Genomic DNA, 21706 nt, shown 5'->3' with positions numbered 1-21706 from the left:
ACCTCGGTTGTCTCTGAAGAATGGAAAAGGATTCCCGAAATGTGCAAAGTCAGTTTCCAGGACAAAACAAAACAAAGCAAAAAAGAGTATCTGATATGTTTAGCGCTATTTAACTGCCACTTTTCAGCAGCTAAGGTGTGCAAACAGATTTTTAAGACCAAAAATCTTTCACATCGGTCAGCTAGGATTTTTTAAACTTGGAAACACCGAAGACACTTTGTTCTTCCTTGGACTGTCACAACGAGCCTTGCACAGTCCGGTTACTTAAGTTAACTAAGAGGAGATCTGGATAGTAAACAAGCTTGGCTCTGTCCAATGGCTTTCCACACCCTTCTGTTTATAGTAAGATGACTTGTATTCAGAGGTCACCCCATCAACAGCTCCTGTCTTTCAGTGGGTATCTAATGTGCTGCATTTATCCCAAGGCTCTTTTAATGAAACCACCTTCCTGGTCCCTGCTCGCCTGCTGTCGCTATGACACATCTGCTCCTTATTGTGCAAAGTCCCATTAAGTGTTAAAATATACAGAAAAGATGTACCTGAGCATATATTCTGCAATGCTGATGTTTATGGGCACAAACCTCATCTGTGAATGCAGACAAAATGAAGACTTTTTAAGATCAAAGGAAGAATTTTGCCAGCAATATTCATCTTGTGAATAAAAAACTCAGGAGGAAGGAAGACGGATGCCACTGTTTGATCTAGACTTTAGAACTTTTACAAATACTCCCCCAAAGAATAATGCATGTGCTTGTGCCAGATAATATTTACTTCAGTATGTTAACATGCTGAAAATAAGAGATGAGGAGTGTCCTCGAGCTCTGCTGCAAAATGACACGGAGCCAAGAAAAACAGGGGTCAAGTGCCAGGACCCCATTGCAAACACCAATTCAGTTCTGAGCTGAAGAGTACATAGAGTTGATAGCTTTAACAAAACACAGCAAATATGCAGCAGCATACAGTCTCCTAGCTCTTGGTTTTTATGCATACAATAAGCTACTGGTTACTAGGAGGTTGCAAACCAACTGGCAATTGTTATTTACTTCACGTAACATTGCAAACCAAAAAGCACAAAGCCCAGACTCGCATTTCTCTCCTCTATTGAAAATTACTCATCACAACAGACATATCTAAATTAACTCTGTCTTAAAAAGAAGACAAGAACATGGTATTTAGCATTTTTCTTCATAAGTCTAAAGTCTCATAAAAATAAGAATTGAGAACTGTTTCCAAATTTTGACCGATCCTTTTTTCCTCACTTCTTAGCCACTGAGCAGCTCTATGAAGTTCAGACTTATTTCACGTGGAGATGTGAAACTGAAGATGGCACTCTCTCCCCATGCAAACACAAACTTGACTGCTGCTCAGAAATGCTCTTTGAGTGAAAGTTACACCTGCAGCACATTTTCAGCACCAGTTTTTGTCACCACTACAGCATCAAAATGACAGATAGCAGCTTGGCCCTGTTAAAGCTAATAAAACATGACTGATGAACTGGGCTAGAAAGCCACGTCAGTTCAGATTAGAATATTTGTGCCATCATTTCACAGGTCCCACATTTTATTATTAGGATGGACTGTCAAGACTGTAAGGGCCACTAATAAATACATCCATCCAAGTCCCCTAATGCCTTTTTTTTTAATATATTTAAGCCCATTTATGAAGTTTAAGTACAAATATTTTTTCATCTGAAATCTCATTTGATTTTTATTTAAAAAGTGTGCTTAGGCATACAGTATACTTCCTTAAATAGGTGCCTGTCAGGTGCTATTATCTCATGAACTGAAATCCAACTAATCCTCATTTTACTACATTATGTGGCATAATAAAGGCCTCTTTGACAATGAAAACCCATTGGAGCATACATAAAGTACTGGGAAGAGCCTAATCAGCTTTCAGAAGTTGTTTGTGATATTAGTATTGGGCATAACCTCATACTTAACTGCTGAAAACAATACATCAGAAGGTCTTCACCCAGTAGCTCCAAAACAAAGCACTCATTTGCCCACCCTGCCATCACTTCACTTCTGTTCTCCTGTCTTCTGCCACAGAATAATACTTCTCTGCTCCCAAGAACGCAAGGGCCAAGTAAATTACCGTCAGCCTTCCTCATTCCTCCCAGTAAAACAAGATGGTTTTATCATTTGTCAGGCCTGGGCACCTAGAGGCAAAGTAGTCTCGTACACATTTAAAGGTGTTTATTGCATATTGGTGATAAAAAGCCCCTACGCCCTAATTCTGTGCACATAGCACTAGCGTCAAAGAGATTGTCAGAGAAAATAATGGCGTAAGCAGCACAAGCTCCTCTCTCAGGCTGAGAGGGGAAACCACTGTCTCAGTATCCTTGCGACTGATGACCAGCTCAGTCTGCAAACTGAGATTACCAAGGAGAGGTTTTATACGGGCAAATAAATCGGAAGTTTCTTCATTCCCTTTATTTACACCATAGTCCTAAGGACATAAATGTGACAGAAAGGAAAACAGCAGACATTAATGAATAAAAATTGTACTCATTTGAGAAAATATGAAAGCATGAAATGTTAAATATTTTGAATTTCTTAATTAGTTCTGCAACCAAAAGTGTTTGGTTTAGGGCCACAGTAGTAAAATTACTTCAGATATTCGTTTTCCTTTTCTACAGTTTGCTTTATATGTTGTTGTTCACTGTTTTCCTGCAATACAGAAAATACCAAGCAAAAATGAAAGCTTACCAGCACGCCTTTATATTTTAAGTAATGTCACAACTAACAAAATATGGAGGACCACATAAGCTACAGTTACTTCTACATCCCCAGCTTTGTAGACTAATAAAAATAATAGAGGAGGTATGAAAGATTTCTCTACCTTTTTTTTTTTTTCTTTTTCCTCTAGGTGGAGAAATTGGAGGGAAGGAAAATGCTCTATTTATATAAACAGTAATATCTTTTTAAGATACTAATGGGAACATATGCTTCCCTTGAATACATTTTTGCAGTTACTCTTTTTTCACTATTCCTCAGCTTTCATTATCTCATGTGAAGTAGTTCTCCAGGTACATTAGAGGGAAAAACACACAGTAGCAGTAGGCTTTGTTGCCATTGAGCAACTTTGTCTAATACATTCTGAGAGCCACCACATAACCACTCCACATATTAGGTCAGTATGTTTTTCAAGTAATACAGTAATAAAAAAATCTAGTGCAAGAAGCAGACACGCTTTTTGAGAAAAGGCTGCCTGTGAGATTTCAGGTTGGTCAACAGTTTCATAACTGGAGATCAAATTCAGTGCCAAATAAATACTTTAGTGGACTCTGATCTTGCATTCAAAGAGGGTTTGAAGGTGCTTTGATCAATAGGACTGTGCCAGCCTCTGACCCTCCCCTCCTCGGGGCCTCTTGGCATTTCCCTGGCTGGCTGACTCGCTCTGGCGGGTTATGGCAGGCTCTGGGGGTGTCAACCTTTACCCAGGCTGATACAGCAGAGCCTCCAACCAAGCAAGCTTTTACAAACAACTCACTCACTCACTCAAACTGCTTGAAGCTTTTTTTGTTTTGTTACAAACCGTAAGAAAGAATACATTCCCAGATCCAAACTGCCGTGCTTCTTCAAGAAATTTAAATTTATGACCCTCTCTGAAACTTCTTTGTTGTCTCATAATGATTTTTTGTTTACTCTGAGCTTTGTTTTTGTTTTTGTTTACTCTGAGCTGTATCTGTGGCAATTGCATAAATCTTATGGGAAGACAAACAATCCTTTGAATTTCACGTCATGATTGCGTCCTACCTGCTCCACGACTTGTCTGTAAAATCAAGAGAGTGAGACAAATGAAATTATTACTATTATAACACTTCTGTCTATAATCAATACTGTATTTACCAGACTCTTCAGCCACTATTAATGCTGTGTTATGTTCTGCCTGGGCACTCCCCAGCCGGCAGCTCCTCAGAGCAGAGACCATGGTTTCATCACAGTCCTAATCACCTTCCCTCTCCTCATTCTTGTCAGCCTTGCAAAGGGTAGTTCTCAGACACAAACAACAACAAAACGGCAGATGACAGCTGGATTTCAGGGTATGCACTGTCTTCATTACTGAAATTGCTACCAAAACCTAAAAAATGTTTAATTAAATCTCAAAAAGAATTCAAACCCAGATGGAAGCTAGCTAAATTCTGAGGTCAAAGAAAAGAAACAGACATCTGAATATATCAGGATCTCAAACAGTGATAATTGAAGAAGTTCATAAACATAAATAAGAATTAGATATTGTAAATATAAATTACTATCATCAAATACAAATCACATTCCTGAAAGACTTTTAAAACATCAGATTTTTTTAGAAGTTTTGAAGTCTTCTTAAGTTGCCGTATGTTTTCTCAGCACTCACATTTTGCAGCTTTTTTCTGCAGCCTTACATGTAACTCTGTAAAATGCAAATATGCATCTTCATGTCTTTAACTTGAAATATTAAGCCTCCATCTTGAAACATTAATGCCGTAAAAAGCCAATAAAATTGTCACAATGGGCAACACAGTATTTTCTGCCTCAACATCCCCTTCTCCATTTCTTCCACATCTTCAATGAAATTTTCTCCAAAGAGTACTTATTTATATTTCATTTGAAGTGTCTCTGATATTAATTCAAATATACGAGAGAAAAATAAATTCCTCAACTTTACACATCAAGTTCAAGGTACAAATTTTGTGAAGAGTATATAATTTCTACCATAATTTCTCCTAAAGGGAAGTTGTCATATAATGTCTTATCTTTCAAAGGTATTCAAGGCAAATATAATTCAAGCCCTCGCTAGTTATTACCTGGTTTTATTACCACATTTTCTACAGCTCCAATCAAGCTGAGTAATGTGTCACTGCTTAGTGCTAGGCACAAATATGATCTCAACATTGAGAGCTTAAAGTCTAGTTTTTCTTATGGGTCTAGAGAGTCAATTCCCGTATAATCTTCCAGGTTTATTTTATGACCAAATAAAAAGCTTATTTAAGTAAGTACAGGAGAGAATTACAGTTATGTGAAAGTTGGGAAGGAGTCTCAATATTTTAAACAGCTCTTGAATGCTGCAATGGAAATAAGAAGTCAAACTGTTGGGAGCTTTTGACTTGAACTTCCGTTCAGCAGACCACATTTTCCACCATTTTAACCATTATACATTCAAAGACACTCATAAAACCTATTGAGCATCTGTCTGCTCTTTGCCAGGCTTCCTATTGTAGATAATATTCAGTCTAAGTAAACAAAATGCTGTCCATTTACATCTCTCTTTTCAGATTGGTACAACACTCTTGTACTAAGCACTTATTTCAGCTTTTTCTCTGCTCCTGTGACAGGATCTGCTCTCCTCCCTCCTCCTTCTTCCCCCTCCCTCAAGGACACATGTACTTCATTGTACATACTCAGAAATGATAGTTTGAGGAATGGCATTATAGATTTTTTTTTTATATAAAACAAGGGCTCTCTCGTTGTTTTAACTTCTTGTTTGTTTTGAAAGCTGACTGACACCTCTATAATAACCGTGGACCTCCTCATCAGAAAGCCAGAGCAATATCAAGCCCAAGACAAACCAAAGCAGGGATTCCTAAGCTGTGGTATGCAAACCACTTCAAGGCACTACTCTTGTGCTGGGGCAGGCAAAAGCGGGAGCAGCAGCCACAGATCCTGACCTTTCTGGGCACAGTGCTAGGACTCACATTGTTTATTTTCGCCTGGAGCAAAGCCTAGCGTGGCAGGGGAAGTGCTTTTAGCATGAAGGAAAAGATAGTGTTTAGGTTCCGACTTTGGAGACATGGGAATTAAGGAATGGCTGACTCACACTGAAAAAGATCATCCATATACAACTCTTTTCTAGCAAATAACTTCTTTTAGACTATCATGTTAACGGCTTAAAAAAACATTTTGACTGAGGACACCTCCCTTAAAAGGCTGACATGTAAGTATGTAAGAAAAATTCCATTGTCCATTTTTTTAAATATAAACTTTCAAGTAATATGATATATTTTATTTATGCATTAAAAATAAACTGTTACAAGTAAGAAATTACAAAACAAAAAAATGCAAAATTTGAAGTTTTTTAATTGCCTGTACAGAAATCCATTAAACAAAACTAAGTTAGATTTGGTTGTGAGTGAATGAAGCTTTTAATTCATAAATTTATGGAAGCCAGTCACTTTCTATAGAAATGGGTTTAACTGTAGAAAAACCTTGAAAGGGAGCCTTCAGTGAAAATTAATGCCCTTCATGAGTTACATAGGATATTACAGAGAAAATTGTTGGGCTTCTCCATGTCTGGTTATGGAAATTTCGGAGAGATACTTAGCTTACCTAGGCCAATTAACTTGGTCTTTACTGGAAACAGCTATTCTCAAACAATTCTGAGACACTGTTATAAAAATGTCCCTTAAAATTTTGGACAAAATATATAAATTGATTACTTTTTTTAGTACAAAGCCTTTATATAAATCTTTCTGTACAAGAACATTTATGTTTAGGGTCACCAGTTTGTTAATAAAACACACATACTCTGGAAAGTACTGTTGAGCCTCTGGAAAGTACTGCTGAGCCATACTAACTATTCAGGTCTCAATCAAGAGACTAACGGCTAGCTAATTAACAAAAAACCTCAGGTATCAAACAGAAATAAACAAACTTCAGCCATCTTTCTCCCAAATTTAAGGATGACACTGTAACTGTTACATAAATTAGTATTCCAGATTTTTAGGTGTACATCTGTTGCTAAAATCATTCCTTAGAAATTTAATTTACTTTTAAATTTCTTATATGCTTTCTTGATTTGAGTGAGATCTCTGTCCTTTTTCCATAATGCTTACAAAAGATTTATCAAATATGGAGCTGCTAAACTTGTTCCTTTAAATGTATATCTTCTACTAATCAAAGGAGGACTTTCACTGAAGTTTCCATTTTTTTCCTTTGTTGGTGTTGGCAGCTTTACCAGTGGGAATTACAAAGAATTTCACAGCCTGGCAAAGGGAGGAAGTGACATCTCTGTATCACCAAATTATGCAGCCTTCAGCAGCTCACTCCTTTTTCTGCTGTGGTACACTATAGGCTTTTATTCCTTTTTCCTCCAGTGACAGCTTATTGCTTAACTAAAATGCAATTCTCCCTCTCTTGTTATTTTATTTAATTTACTCTTTGTTTTAAGCTGTTGCATCCTGAAGCCTAAGTTATTAGTCGTCTGCAACACAAAATAACGTAGGGACATACTCTATTCTCTAGAGGCATTCATCAATTTTGTGTGGAATGTACCACAATAATCAAGAGCAGAACATGGGTTTTTGCTTCCACAGATAGTTTTGCCAAAATATCAGTGTATGAAGCTGATCACTTACAAAACTCCAGGATCTTTTTAAGTTTACAAAACACCTTAAAATTCTACATGGTTTCATATGCAAGTATGAAAGTATCCTTCAGTATGGAAGGATGCAGGCAGATTTACAATTGGAAATACAACGGTATTAATTTTCTCTTATGACAACACTCTCCTCTACTGCAGTGTCACTATAAATCTATCCATGACATAGTAGCAAAATTTGGCCCTTCCAGTACTTTTTTGCCCAGCATTTCTATGCATAAAGCTTTAATTCACTGCATCCGGTTTTCTTCTCATAACATTTGCAATTCTGCTACAATCAATGGGGTTGCACTGTTGTAAGTAAGAGCAAAATTTGGATCAGGATACAGATTTCAACACTACCCTACTCAAAAATATAGTGTTTCAAAGGTTTTACTGCAGCTTCAAAGGTGGATCATCTTACAAGTGTCTAGTGCTGGAGACCAAACATCCTTCATCTTCATAACCGATTTCTCAGCATCTGCACAAGCTTTGGGAAAAATTACTTGGTTTAAATAGTAATCTCTATTTCTGGACACAAGTGCAGAAATGCAAATAAGTTGTTTCACATACTATTTAGACTTACATACAAAAAAATGAAGAATCAAAGATCACAACTCATAGTATTTCATAACAAGATTCAGAAGCTTTAATAAATCAGATTTCTGTCACTGTCATGAGACATTAGTTACAGTGATTAAAAATCAGTAACAAAAAAGCAACAATTTTAGAAGCCTACAATGAAGTTTATTTTCTTGTATATCTATAAATTTATTTTCCTAAAAAAGGCCTCTAAAAATTTATATTATGCCCTAGATAGGGAACTTTGTATTCCTTTTCACCAACTGGGCTTTTGATTATGTCCACTAATCAAACAGTACTTTTTCAAGATTGAAAATAAAAGGTAGAAAATTCAATGCTTTTACTTTGGAGAAGGAAATTAACTGAAATGCACACAAAGTGAAAGAATTTGAAGAGAACCTGGTAACTTTTACAGGTCAAGAAAATTTCTGTCTGAACTGGGAACCAACCCCAACCCTAATGGAACACAGACGAATAACATTAATAGCGTTTCCTTGTAGTACGCCAAAGTGATTTTTCTCAACTTTGAAGGCAATGTAGAGATTCTTGTCATTGGCCCCACAAATCCTTTTTCTTCTATGTCATACACACACAACTGTATTCTGATAATTTTGAGAATATAAGAAAGTGGTTTCGAGAAAACATTTAACCAAGGTATTTCTTTTAAAATATTTCTTTCTATGCCAATAAGAGTATTCAACATAACCTATTAAAAAGCATATGCATGTGCTTATTTCTTCTCATATGAATTGTTTCACTGGCTTTAATAAGCTTAATTACAGTGTGCAGTTGGCATACGTGTAAATCACCATAAAATTTGAATATTGTTGTACAATTTCTGCCAGGTATTTCAGGTCTCTTCTCTTTTCTAGATTTGTAATACTTCTTGTTTTCAGTTAAAAGACATCACACTGTAATATGTGCAATGAGAAATAAGACTTATTCCTCACGCATATTTTTAGAGATCTACAAACACCTTCAGATCTTACTAAAAAATTACATAGTGCATAGTATCGCTTCAAAAATTTTAAACAATTCAAGCACATACAGTCATTCAAGTTGAATCCACTATAAATATCTTCAGTTTTAGCAAGAGTTCAAGGGAATATCAGAAAATACTAAGCAATATTTTAAATATCTTGTGGTGCAAAACAGAAAGAAGAACCATGCAAGCTAGTAGGTAAAATATCTATGTATTGTAAAGCATAACTATTTCACTACAAGAAAAATTGTATCATGTATTCTGAGTCCATAGCATTACTGATTGGCAAAGCCATGCATGCAGGGGTTCTGCTGATTTAGCCTCAAAACAATCACATCTGCACATCTCATACTCTGTTACTATATGTAACTGTAGTTCTGCTTTCTGTTAGCGCTGTGAGTGCCCAAGAGCTGTATTAAAAGCACTGAGGGATAAAATGAAGTTTCAAAGAACCTCCCAAGTGTACTTTAAAAACTTAAATAAATGCCTGGCTGTGCCTGCGCAGAAGGGCAATGTAGAAAGAGTCACAAGTCAAGTTCTTCTCACAAGAGTGCCCTGTTTGAGAGGGGAGCAGAGATAATCAGCATTAGAAGAGGGAACAGTTGTGAGGTTTTTCCCCCATGAGTGCTCCAATCCAGAGTTGGCTTAGAGCTCAGTTTAGAAGGCATCAACCATGGTATCTCTGCCTTCAGTCTCTAGTCCAAATCAGATTACCAGATTATATTGTAGGATTATACAGGATACAATGACATATTTATGAAAGTGGGCATTACTGATGGTTTGAACAGTAGATGCAAGAGTGCCTCCATTGTCCCATGAAATTATTGAACAGGCTTCAAGAACAGGGATTTCAATCTTACCTCTGTACTCTACGGATTTGTTGGTAGATGAAATACACACATTCATATCTGACCAAAATAACATTACTTAATATTTGCGGGTAGTCTCATTTTTCATGAAATAATCTTAGTCATACAAAACCTAAGATTTAGCCTCCATGTTCTCTAGAGGCAATGAATTCCGAATCTTTATTATGTGTTGGTAGAAAAATATTCCTTTTATTAGTTTGAAATATATTTCAATTTCTCTTAATACTCCCTAAATTGCAGCAGTTGACTTACAGTCTCTATCCTAGTCATTATTGCATATACATTACTGAACTCATCTGTCAACAATATTCGTCGCAGTCCATAAAGGAGGGTTGGGCTTTTGAATATCTTTATTAATTTCCATTTCCCATATCTGAATTCTGTAATTCTTCCAAATCCATAGCAGGCTGAGTAAACAGAACTGCACACAGAGCATGGATTTCCCTCCTTCCCTCCCTCCTGTGGTAGCACAGAAAGATCGGTATAGACTCAAAACTGACCACTAAGCAAGCTAACGTAGCTTTTGTGTGGGGACACTTATTCTGTCCTACAGAGTACCAAGCCCTTACGTATTTAAGGGAATATTTAACAGGGAAGTAGGGTGTTAGAGCAGACGGGTCTACTAACATTTAGGAAACTACAATACAACTCTACCATTTTTTTCTGAATAGTTAGTAATAAAGTCTAGCAGCCCACTTCAGAGAGCAGAACAGTCCCGAGACTCTTCTAACATGCAACTCAGCAAACCAAGACCCAATTTGCTGTTGCAGAGGCCACATCTCTTCATCAGTTGACTTCTAGTCTGAGTTCTTGAAAGGGGAATTGCAGTTAGGTGGGATGAACCTGAACTTTGTTCACTAAATACCTACATAAACTTAGATGCCTGGAGCAGTGGGGTGAACTCTCCTTTTTTCATACTCAAACAAAGAATTTTTTAGTGTAACCCGAAGATTTTGCTTCAGTGAAAAAGAAATGCAACATTGGGAACCTTGAGGTTGATACTTTAGTTTTCAGTTAAACAAACGCTGACATTCTGGTTTCTATAATAAGATTTGCCATATAGACACAAAGGGAGTGATGACCACAGATTACTAGGTTAGTTTTGCAAACTCAGAGGGATACATAGTCTCAGAGCTGGTTGTTGAGAAAGGAACACAAATAGGACCTGGAGGGACACCAAGTTGAAGAATAAACTAAGGAGCTTGAAGAGGAATTCTGGGTGGGCAAGTAGCTTGAGACAGCTACTGTCTCAACAAAATGTAGGAAATCAAATATAAAAAAGACCTGACAGATTGTTTCAGAAGAGCATGCTTGAATGAACAGTTAAGCTTGATCATTTGGAAAACACTAACTAATGTGTTCCATTTGACACTATGTGAAAAGATCATAAAGCTTCCTACTGCACGAAACAAATTATCTTACTTTCCCTGAATCTGTATCACATGAACTTCATTAGCTTACCAGCAGAGATAAAGATGAAATCAGGGGGCTTAAAGCTGAAGTAGGAAAGATGGAGTTTTTCATTAGGATGCTATTTTTATACTAAAATACTGCACAGATTTCTGGGGTTTAAGAAATCAGCTGAATAGCAGTACTGCAAAATTAAGTTGGACAGCAATCATTTTTTGAAGATTAGAGAGCAGATCCAGAGAGCTAATTCAACTCAAAGGTAATTAAAAACAAGAATGAATATAAACAGTAACAAGGCAGAAAATAAAAAATATCAGATTCTTAGAACTTACACAGGAATTTGGGCACTAAATAATGCAGGTTTTTCAAAGTTCCGTTTCAAACACAGAATTTTTATAGTCACCGATCACACTGATTAGACTAAATAGAAAGGCAAACAATTAATTTCATCCACATAAAAGAATTGGCAATGAAGTCTGTGACTAAAAATCTCAAAGATCAAATATTTTGATAAAGCACAATTAAAATTCACAAATCCTTAACGACATACAGCCTGCTATCCAGAAGCAACTTACAGATTTTGCCTCGATGTTTGAGTTGTAGAAAGTTTGAAAGTTACCAAGTTATGAAGAGCTGATTGATCAGCTGATTCATGTGATTTCAGTGCCCCTCCAACTTTCAGAAGCTCATCTGAAAGTCAGTGAGGGTAAGACTGAAAATTCTGCTGAGGAAGAAACGAGGCCTGATATCACTCATCCAAAATATTCAAAGGTGTGGTGAATATGACTATCTTTCTACAAGATTGTCTTGGTACAGATGGCCAGTTTGTTTAACTTTCTGTTATAGTATCTAGAAAGACTACTACAAATAGTTAAAAATACCAAACTATTCCAAAAGACTTGTGTCTATCATATGGGAAACTGTCAGAGGAACCACATTGTAAAGGGTACGTATTTTCTACTACTAAATAATTGGTATTCACTGTGTGTTTAAAACTTACATATTTTTTAAGCATTTTTAAACGGTATTTGTACTTATGCCATTCTATATTAACACCAAAACTTTCTAGAATTATTCAGTGAATAGGATTTTTGAATAGTGTTATTGAGTTATTATTAAATGCATAACAAGAACTTCTACTCTAATCTCAGACATACATAGAAGGAAAATCTTATAACTCAAGACTAAAAAGTAAACTACAGAATCATAGCAGACCAAATAGGTCATTATTTTATTATATGTAATCCATAAAATGTTGGCAAGTATATGTTTTTCAGCTGCACAGAAGTGATCTTCCTAGACACTTTAAGTATTGGTTTTCCTATACAGGGAAATCAAATTTTTCTCTCTTTAATGTAAAGGAATTCAATTAAGATATGCAAAAGCAGGAAATAGTCTCTTTTCCAATCCATATAACAAATGGAAAAAATAGAAGCTGAGCTTTACTACTTAGAAGTAATTTTTGAAGGGTTCTGGTACATAGAACGTCAAAGGTGTCCAAGCAAGAAAAAAACTATTTCTCAATTCAAACTATTTTTTTTAGAAGTCAGCAATTAATTTCATTTGTAACACCTGAAAATCTTTCTGTATACCTTTCAACACCCTTACACATCCACATAGCTTTGAAAATCTCTCCCCATGTGATGATTTGTTCACTTGGGAACTGTGATTAATAATTCTCTTGTCTAACAAATGCATGAATTTTTTTTTATATATTCAAAATATTTAACATTGTTTTATTTCAATAAAATAAATGTTGCTTTTCAGTATTTGGGTGGAATTTTGATTTGCATCCAAACCACAAGTTGACTCAAACAATGAGTTCAGATTTAAATTTCAACAAAGTAAGAAATGTGCTATCCTTATTTGAACAAAATAGAAACTGATATTCAGAAGCTGAGTAAGCCCATAAAATTGCTTTAAACATCACTTGCTTGTTTTTAAGGTGTCGTGCAAAGCAAGTACATGTTTCATGGCTATACTGCCAATGACAAGTTTTCTAAATAAAAAATAATTTTAAAATATTCATTAAAGGCAAGATAAAGGCCTTTTTTTTCTGATGAGTGGTTCAAATCATGGTTATTGGTGCTTTGAATAATTCTGACTTAAGCCAGAAAACCTTGGGAAGTAGAATGACTTGAATTAATGCTAAGAAATTTTAAGCAAGAGCTTAAAACTGCTATTCTGAAGGTCTGATCTTTCACCACTGAAGTCAAGAGTAGATCTACTACAGATCTCATAGGCCAGACCCAGAATGCTATGCATAGTCTAGGGTGCATTTGTCCTTCTTAGCTTGGTTTTTAGTCTCTTAACTCTTGGGTTGGCAGAACAAGCCTTAAGACTGAAATGAGTTAATCTAGAATCACAAAATTGCTAAATTTATATCCACACCCCTTCACAAATTGTAGATTGTCTTCATATGTATTATGTCTGAATTTGAATTATTAAACATGTTTGAGCTTACAAAGGTGTTGCTGATACAGTGAACAGTCAGCAGAGAAGCTGAACAGGTAATGCAGCTAAAGGAGCACACATTAATAAGTTAGCTATCCACTCTTATAGTAACTTACACCTCCTCCTGGCTCTTTGGTATGTAAATTAAACTGACAAAAACCAATTTACATTCATGTGTATACATCACAAAGTGGGTGGAAAACTAGATTAGCTGAACTTACAAATTCCAATTTCTTGGCAAGTTAGGTATCTCACCTAAGATCTCCTTATCCATTTATACATTAGGAAATGTGGACAAACCAATTATGGAACAGACACAGACTCAATGAGATCAAAAGCAGATCTGTGCGCAAGGATGATAAGCCTAATGAAAACATGGTTTCAAATGGCATATTTTAAACTCAGTAGAAGCCAACTGGGACTTCAGAACATGGAAAAAAAAATACAGGAACAAGTCCTAATGCATGGGGTTTATGTCCACCTGCTAACTAGGGGGAGCAAACTAAGGAAAGGCTAAGTTGATGACCTGGGGGCTGTTCTAACTTTGAGCCAAGGTAATTAGGGGACTGCATAATATTAAGCCTGTCCTGCGTAAGAAGACTACTAGAAAGTTCTACAGAGCTGTGCTCATCCAAGTCAATCATGTCCAACTGGCCAAGGTTTAATTTAACAATGAAATTAAACATTTGCGCAGATCTCAGTATGTGCTTGAAGAAATAATGAGATGGAGTGTTAAATATATAAAGACTAGCCAGTATTACTCTCAGATCTGTCATCTATTGAATGCATTTGGGAGAAGCTAGACAGAAAACTAAAAACCTTTAAAATAAATCCAGAGATCACTGAAATCTTGCAGTAATTCTCCCCAAAAGCTGGAAATGAATTGGATCAGTAGACAACTTTGCAAACACATATGCACCCTGGTGTGGGTGCACACCCACATTCAAAACCAGACTTCCTAACATCTGCCAGGCCACCATGCCAGAAGTGAGTTTTCTTTTTTCTGACTGGATAGTATTATTTTTATGTGCAGCTGTTGAACAAAATATTCTCTATAGCTCTTGGATAATAAATCCCTTGAACACATATAAGTGTGTGTGTGTGAGTGTATGTGTGAAACAGTGACTCTTCTTTGAATGTTTCCAGCCTGCATTCTAATACTCAACTTGTTCCAAAGCCTACAGCAGTTACTTGGAAGACTCCTCTAAGCACCAGTGGGCTTTGGATCAGCTCCTGCAGAACAAAGCCAATTTGAACTCTGAATGTAATGCAGAAATATATGTAGGAACCCACCGAATACAGAATAATAAACCTGGCTGCTAACACTCAGTGGAACATCCTGCATTTTAACCCAACATAGTAACACACAGGCTGACTGGCCAGCACCAGAGAGGCTACAGCTCTCAGCTCAGTGGCTCAAAACGACGTGAAATGTGCTCCTCTAGTAAGGCATGAGGTATTCTGTTTGGAGGAACATGCAGATCCCAAGTGAATACACCCTGTGCTAGCAGAATGGGTCACACTGCATTCCTGGAATGTGTGATCTCCCTGCAGTGTTTTTGGAAAATCACACTACTGTGCTATGCTCAACGAGCTTCTCAGACATGATCTTTGTTAACGTAAACTTTTCTATAGTGAACAATTCTTCTTGATTTTCTAAACAAACTTCAGATAGCAAGAAATTACTATGCTGATGCAGAAATTGGGATATTCATTTCTGTGAAAGATAAAAGGGGAAGCACCAACATCTTTTGTTTTGGTATTAGAGCTAATTATGACCATACTGCAGCAAATGGGTTCTCAGCCATTTGCAAGTCTTTGCTTAAGAACATAAGAAGACATGTTCAAGATAACAAAAAACTGCACTGAGCCCAATATCCCACCTTCATCAGATTCTGAAAATCTGTAAGAACAGGGTAACGCATGGTGATACTTGAACAAACTACTCTCTAATCCTGCAGCAATTGTTGGGCCACGTTAGCTGAGAGACACTAACCAGCAGACTTCATCATCTAATAGTAGGATCTTTAAATGTTAACTGTTTAAATTGTTATTTTAAGAAGTATTTTTTCCTTGATGTCATCCAATTCCTTCAGACTGTTTTATTCTTTGTTTCCTGTCTTCTATCCAGAACTCTATCCATGTGAGAACCTATCCTCTCCTCCTAAGCCTGTTAAGTAGCCTCAAAAGCATTCCACGCAGAACACTACTGCATGCCTTTTGGAAATGTATGAAAAGCAGATCAGCCAGATCTCCCACCTCTTGAGAGAATTCTAAAACAACAGTGAGGTATCAAAACCCTCTGCTGTCTTGCTTTACACTGCATAAAGAGGAATTCGGGGGACTTATAAGATACTCGCTGAATGAAAAGTTAATTTTTAACTATATATAGTGGAAGGATGTCTAGGGGAAGGTGGCCCCACCCATGGCCCATGGGTTGGAACTCAATGATCTTTAAGGCCTCTTCCAACCGAAACCATTCTATGATTCTATGATATACCAAACACATACTATAAACACATATACTGAGAAATTAGTAAGATTATGATATTGCAAATTTAAATCTTCTGATTTTACTAAAAAACAATAGAAAGAAAGCACATCAAGAAAGGGACCTTGAGTCCAGTCCATAATGTCTGCAGAAGAAGGAATTCCCTCAGCTTAGACAGAAGAGTCTCTTCATGTGTTTACTCATTCCCCCATCTAATGAGGCCCAGATATGGGCTGTGCTATCAAGGGAATCCCGTATGTGGTAGGTGCTACCGATACTCCTCAGCATCAACAACTCTTTTTCTAACTTTGGTCTTTTTATTCTTTCTGAAGCAAAATTATTTTTCAACAAGAGACAATAAAGAGAAACCAAATATTCATGGAATGCTGATATAAAACAAATGACAGTTCCTTCAAAACAAATACAGATGGCAGGTAACACGCATGTACAAGGAGGTCAAAGAAATAATCGCTCTGTGAGCAGTGAATAAATAGCTCCAGCCTTCTGGAACTAGTCTGCTTTTGGGAAGTGAGTGCACAGTGGTGTTCTGCTCATTATTGAAGGTAAAGCAAAAGGGTTCACTCCTCATGTAAGACAATCATGACAAGGCTCATGGAGCATTTGTAGCTGATATCTGTAGGGATCACTTCTCCTACACAAGCCATGCTTCCCACATAATCTTCTGTTATGACCAAGCAACAAAAGTCTTTATAAACAGCATCATGATACACACTAATGTAATCCACATGAAGATGGATATTACAGCAGAACAATGGAGAAGCTGCACGTCTGTAAGTGCACATATACATATAAACATAGGTACGACAGCACAGACCAGCCCAAAGTCTTTCACAGCCTCAATAAATTATATTTACATTAGTTACTTCTAAAATATACTTATGATAATTAACTACTATAGATGAAAAAAACCCACAACTTATTCCTGGAATAATGAAGCTGACTGGTTATATAATGACTGAATGAAATGAAATTTTAAAACATCAACAGTTGCTCATCAACAGAGACAGGACTAATATTCTTCCTTAACATTTGAAAAACAAAATAAACTCAAAAAAACCTCAAAAAACTCAACAAAATAGAGACCATGATAGCACAGCTCCACAAAAAACACTGCTCTTCTAAAGTAGGTCCTTTCTTAGAAATAGAGCAGACACAGCTTCCATTTATTATTTATGGTGCCTTGTGGCCATGTCAGCTTCTGATTAATAATTAAAATTAATCTCACTAAGGCAGATTTCATTACAGGATAATTTAATTAAATGAAGAATTGGCTCCCAGATGTCACCATTTGTGCTGTTTTTTAAAAGATGCTGCTGATGACACAGATTTACAAGGTTTCAGTTCTAACCTGAAAAGCAGTATTATTTAACTGCTTTACAGCGATTTTTCTCAAGCAAGGCACACAACCTGAAATATAATTCAGATAAGGTTAGACAGGTGCTTCCAAGTATAAGTAGGGGTGTATATGTGTCTGTGTAAAACATGACGAAGCAGCAGCAAGTCAGCTTTGAATCTGTTAAAAACAACTCCAACACCAGTACTTGTAAGGATCCTACAGATTAGTATTTTAAGCAACTACTTCTTCGTAGTATAAAGCAGTTGAGACAGCCACAAAAAAAATTATTTCAGATTGGTTAACAAAACATTACTTTGAATTGCTGAATTCAGTGTCTTAAGATTTAAAAGAACCAGAAAAGACAGATGAATGAAAAAAAGAAATGTCACTGGTAGCAGAAGATGAACCATACTTCGCGCTACCCTTTTCATAACACTATATAAGCTTGCTCTTGCTAGGTAACTAAAAAAAAAAAACACCACAGTGGAATATCAGCTACTAGGGATTCAGCACTATTGGAACAAACCAGAAAGAGCTAATGAGGTTGTTTCATAAGCCATAGCGCAAACAAAACAAAGAGCAGAGAGGAAGCCAAGTACTGACACGATATTGATAAAAAGGCTCAAAACAGTGGAAAGGCATTTTCTCTAACATTTCTCCAGTGTACCATATCCTACAGAGATAGGTTATATTCTACAAAACCTCACAGATCTTTTTAAAACTCTTCAGTGCAAGGAAAATCAAAAAAAAACCCTATGAAACTGAATTATAAGAGCACACCATGCCAATCTGCACATTTGTGGAGTGACGGTGCAATTTTTAGGCAGCTACCTTTGCCTAAGGCATTACCAGCAGCCTGCTTTCAATCTGCTGCATTTTATTGCTTTCCCCAAACACTGTTTACTGTATGAAAATCACCACACACTTTGAAGTTCCTGATCACCAAATGATACATGAATGTATTAGACAGTGAGAAGTCCTGGCCAACACTGTCACTTCAGGCAACTGTTCACACCAGAGATTGCTCCAAATACAGACAGATGCAAGTTCTCCATCACCATGGAAAAGCTTTAGTACTGATATTTTTGATTAAAATAACCATCCAGAATACTGTGAAAGCTGAAGCTGCACCTGACTCATTCAAACCATTTGCCACAGGACTGCTGCTAACAAAGTTGTCATCGGAAAGGGACAAGCCTTCATGGCCAACTCTCTGTGGGACAGCTCTCCATGGGACAACTCTACATGGGGAAGGTTAGGGTTCAGGCTAGGTTTTAGAGTTAAGGTTAGGGTTAGGTTTAGGCTTTGGTGCTCCCAGCATAGAGTTGGCTGTGGAGACATCCTAGGCTCACCCTCAGTGGAATGAAGATCATTGTTCCTGATTCTGTTGAATAACAAGCAAGTAAGTACTCAGTTAGGGGTGTTAAGGTGGCTGTTTTGATCACTAGATAATCTTACTGAACAACCAGCAGTGTTACCGAAATTGTAACCAGCTTAGTACCACGAGTTGTACCAAGAAAAGATGTAGGTATTTAGAACTAACTAGACTCTTGAGGTCTAATTTAATTTTGTGGCTTCACATGCAACACATGGAGGGAGAAAGGCAGTGCCAAGGAAGTCAGTGTGCTGTTATCATCTACCCAGTGCGAAATGCAGAACAGACAAATCGAGCTTGATTGTTAACATGTTGTTTGTCAGTTAGATCAGCTAGCCACCACTCTATATCTTAGCTGCCTGGTCCCATTAAGCTCTCAGTCTGTCTGATACACAGCAAGAAATTTAACATAAAAGGTGCTCAATTCTCATGTCCCAGAGAAATGAAAAAACCCACAGACAGACACACATATAGACACAGAATTATAGACTGCTTTGGGTTGATGACCTGAAAGATCATCTAGTTCCAAACACCTTGCCATGGGCAGAGACACTTTCCACTACCTCAGGTTGCTCAAAGCCTCATCCAATCCAGCCTTGAACACCCCCAGGGATGAGGGATCCACAACTTTTCTGGGCAACCTGTTGCAGTGTCTCACCACCCTCACAGTAAAATAATTCTCCCTAATGTCTAATTTAAACCTACCCTCTTTCATCTTTAAACCACTGCCCCTCTTTCTGTCACTACACTCCCTGTTAATGAACTCTTCCCTATCCTTCCTGTAGGCCCCCTTTAAGTACTGGAAGGCTGCTATAAAGTCTTCCTGAAGCCTTCTCTAGGCTAAACAAGCCCAACTGTCTCAGCCTGTCATTGTACAGGAGGTGCTCCAGCCCTCTGATACTCTTCATGGACCTCCTCTGGACTCACTCTAACAAATCCATGTCGTTCCTGTGCTGAAGACTCCAGAACTAAACGTAGTACTCCGGGTGGGGTCTCATGAGAGCGGTGCATAGGGGAGAGTCACCTCCCTCAAAATGCTGGTCATATTTCTTTGGACGCAGCCCAGGATACAGTTGGCTTTTGGGGCTGCAAGCGCACATTTCCAGCTCATGTTGAGCTTCTCATCCCCAAGCATTTCTCTTCAGAGCTACTTTGAATCCATCCTCCACCCAGACTGTATTTGTGTTTGCTTAGCAACTTCACCTGCCAGTTCCCTCAGGACCCGCAGATGCAGCTCATCAGATCCCACGGACTTGTGCACCTTCAGACATACCCAAAAATGTCTTAACTTCCAATGTCCCACAAAGTCATAGAAGACTTCATTGTTAAAAACTTAGTGCTGAGGACAATATGCAAAAGTGAGACAGGTATCTAAAGTGAGACTGAAGTAGTGCATGCCAAAATCTAAAATTGCACACCTCAGTCCTCCTGCTTATTAGCTGTTCTTCTTGACATTGTATCGTTGTTTCTGTACAAAGCCAGGAACATCATGTTGAAAATAAAGGCACATATATAACACACAGGTAAGTGATTTTCTACATCTTATTGTTGCCTTTAACATAATGTACAAGTGAGCAGATTAAATGCTACTCTTTCTCTTCTTTCTTAAAGAAGCCTTTAGCATATTTATTTTGTACTTGCCAGACTATATACCCTCTATGGGTACTACCTTCCATGGCCGGGAAAAAGAAATTAAACTGGAATGTGCTATTAGGTGCTTAGTTCTATGACAGAAATAAGATACAGAACTGTTTTCTATCAGTTTACTGCCAGACCTATGAACTTAAAAGGTCAGAGGTAGAAGGGGAAGAGAAAAAGCCTGGGCTTTCAAATCTCTATCTAAAAAAAAAAAAAACAAAACCAAAACAAAACAATAGCTCATTTCACCTTTGTTAGGAGCTTTTAATCCACTAAGGACATGGACTACAATTTCCTTTGATTGGCTTCCTGGAACCAATTTTATTTTATACTATTCTATGAAGGATGTAAAAACTTAATTATTAATGAAGAGGTGGAAGTACATTAGGTTGACACCAAAAACTTAAAAAACAAGGGTGAAGATTTTTATTTCAGAATCTTTTAGTTATCGTGCTAAAAATATGGCCACTTCATAAGGATGAATTTACAGCCTGAAATTTTAGTTCAGGAATGACTACAGTTCTTTGGGAAGTTTTTTTCCCACAAATGTGAGTTTGAGTCAGGTTCTTTCCAACAGACCCTTGCCAGTTTTACAGGAGTTAGGTGAAGAGTTAAGGCTTTTGCCATTTTTTCCTCAGCTGGGAACTTAGGGTTCCTCATTATCACAGTCTGATTCTAAAGCTACTTTAATTCTTAATGCATTAATCACTTGTGCTTATTAAATTATTTAAAATGTGCTCTGAACAACAGAGAAAAGAAGAATCTTCCTTTGCAGTTAATGAAGCAAAGGAAAGTTCTGGTTTCACAGAACTTGAAGGGCTGAATGGTCACTTAAGGAAAGATGCCCTTGAAAGTTTTTTTTCATGCCTTTTACCTTATTTTTCTACTTACAGAAGAGGGAAATAAAAAATGGGTGAAATAGTAGCAGAAGAGTTGGCTTCTCATTATAAATTTCTTCCCAACAGGAAATCATTATTTTTCATGGTTCTGTTCATTCATAATGTGTTATAACCATCACCATATTCAGTACGTCTTGGGCCTTGAAACACAGGTTGCAAAAGCATCATCACAGCATCACATTCCCTTGTATAGGGAATCTGCACTTTCTCCACAGTTACCTCCTCATGAAAAGCTGTAACGCAGGCTGCAGGTGGAAATACCATGAGAAAGGAAGAACTCAAAGTCCCTTCGCTGGTACTAGGAACAA

At 37.2% G+C, this 21706-nt stretch overlaps 1 protein-coding gene across 18 annotated transcripts in view; it reads right to left on the bottom strand.

Annotated features, from left to right (window-relative positions):
- Positions 1 to 21706, bottom strand: part of EYA4 (EYA transcriptional coactivator and phosphatase 4) — a 153012-nt gene that overhangs the window by 92422 nt on the left and 38884 nt on the right. The window contains exon 1 of one of the 18 annotated variants that reach the window (XM_054063465.1): positions 3 to 263. The exons of the other annotated variants lie outside the window; for them this stretch is intronic. The gene's annotated coding sequence lies outside the window, so the exon portion shown is untranslated. Of the gene's footprint in view, positions 1 to 2; positions 264 to 21706 lie in introns of those variants that run through there. 18 annotated transcript variants of the gene reach the window in all.

Source organism: Cuculus canorus, chromosome 3, assembly GCF_017976375.1.
Source record: "Cuculus canorus isolate bCucCan1 chromosome 3, bCucCan1.pri, whole genome shotgun sequence".
NCBI lineage: Eukaryota > Metazoa > Chordata > Aves > Cuculiformes > Cuculidae > Cuculus > Cuculus canorus.
The sequence above is the reverse complement of the archived record's forward strand: the minus strand, read 5'-3'. Positions and strand labels throughout refer to the sequence as shown.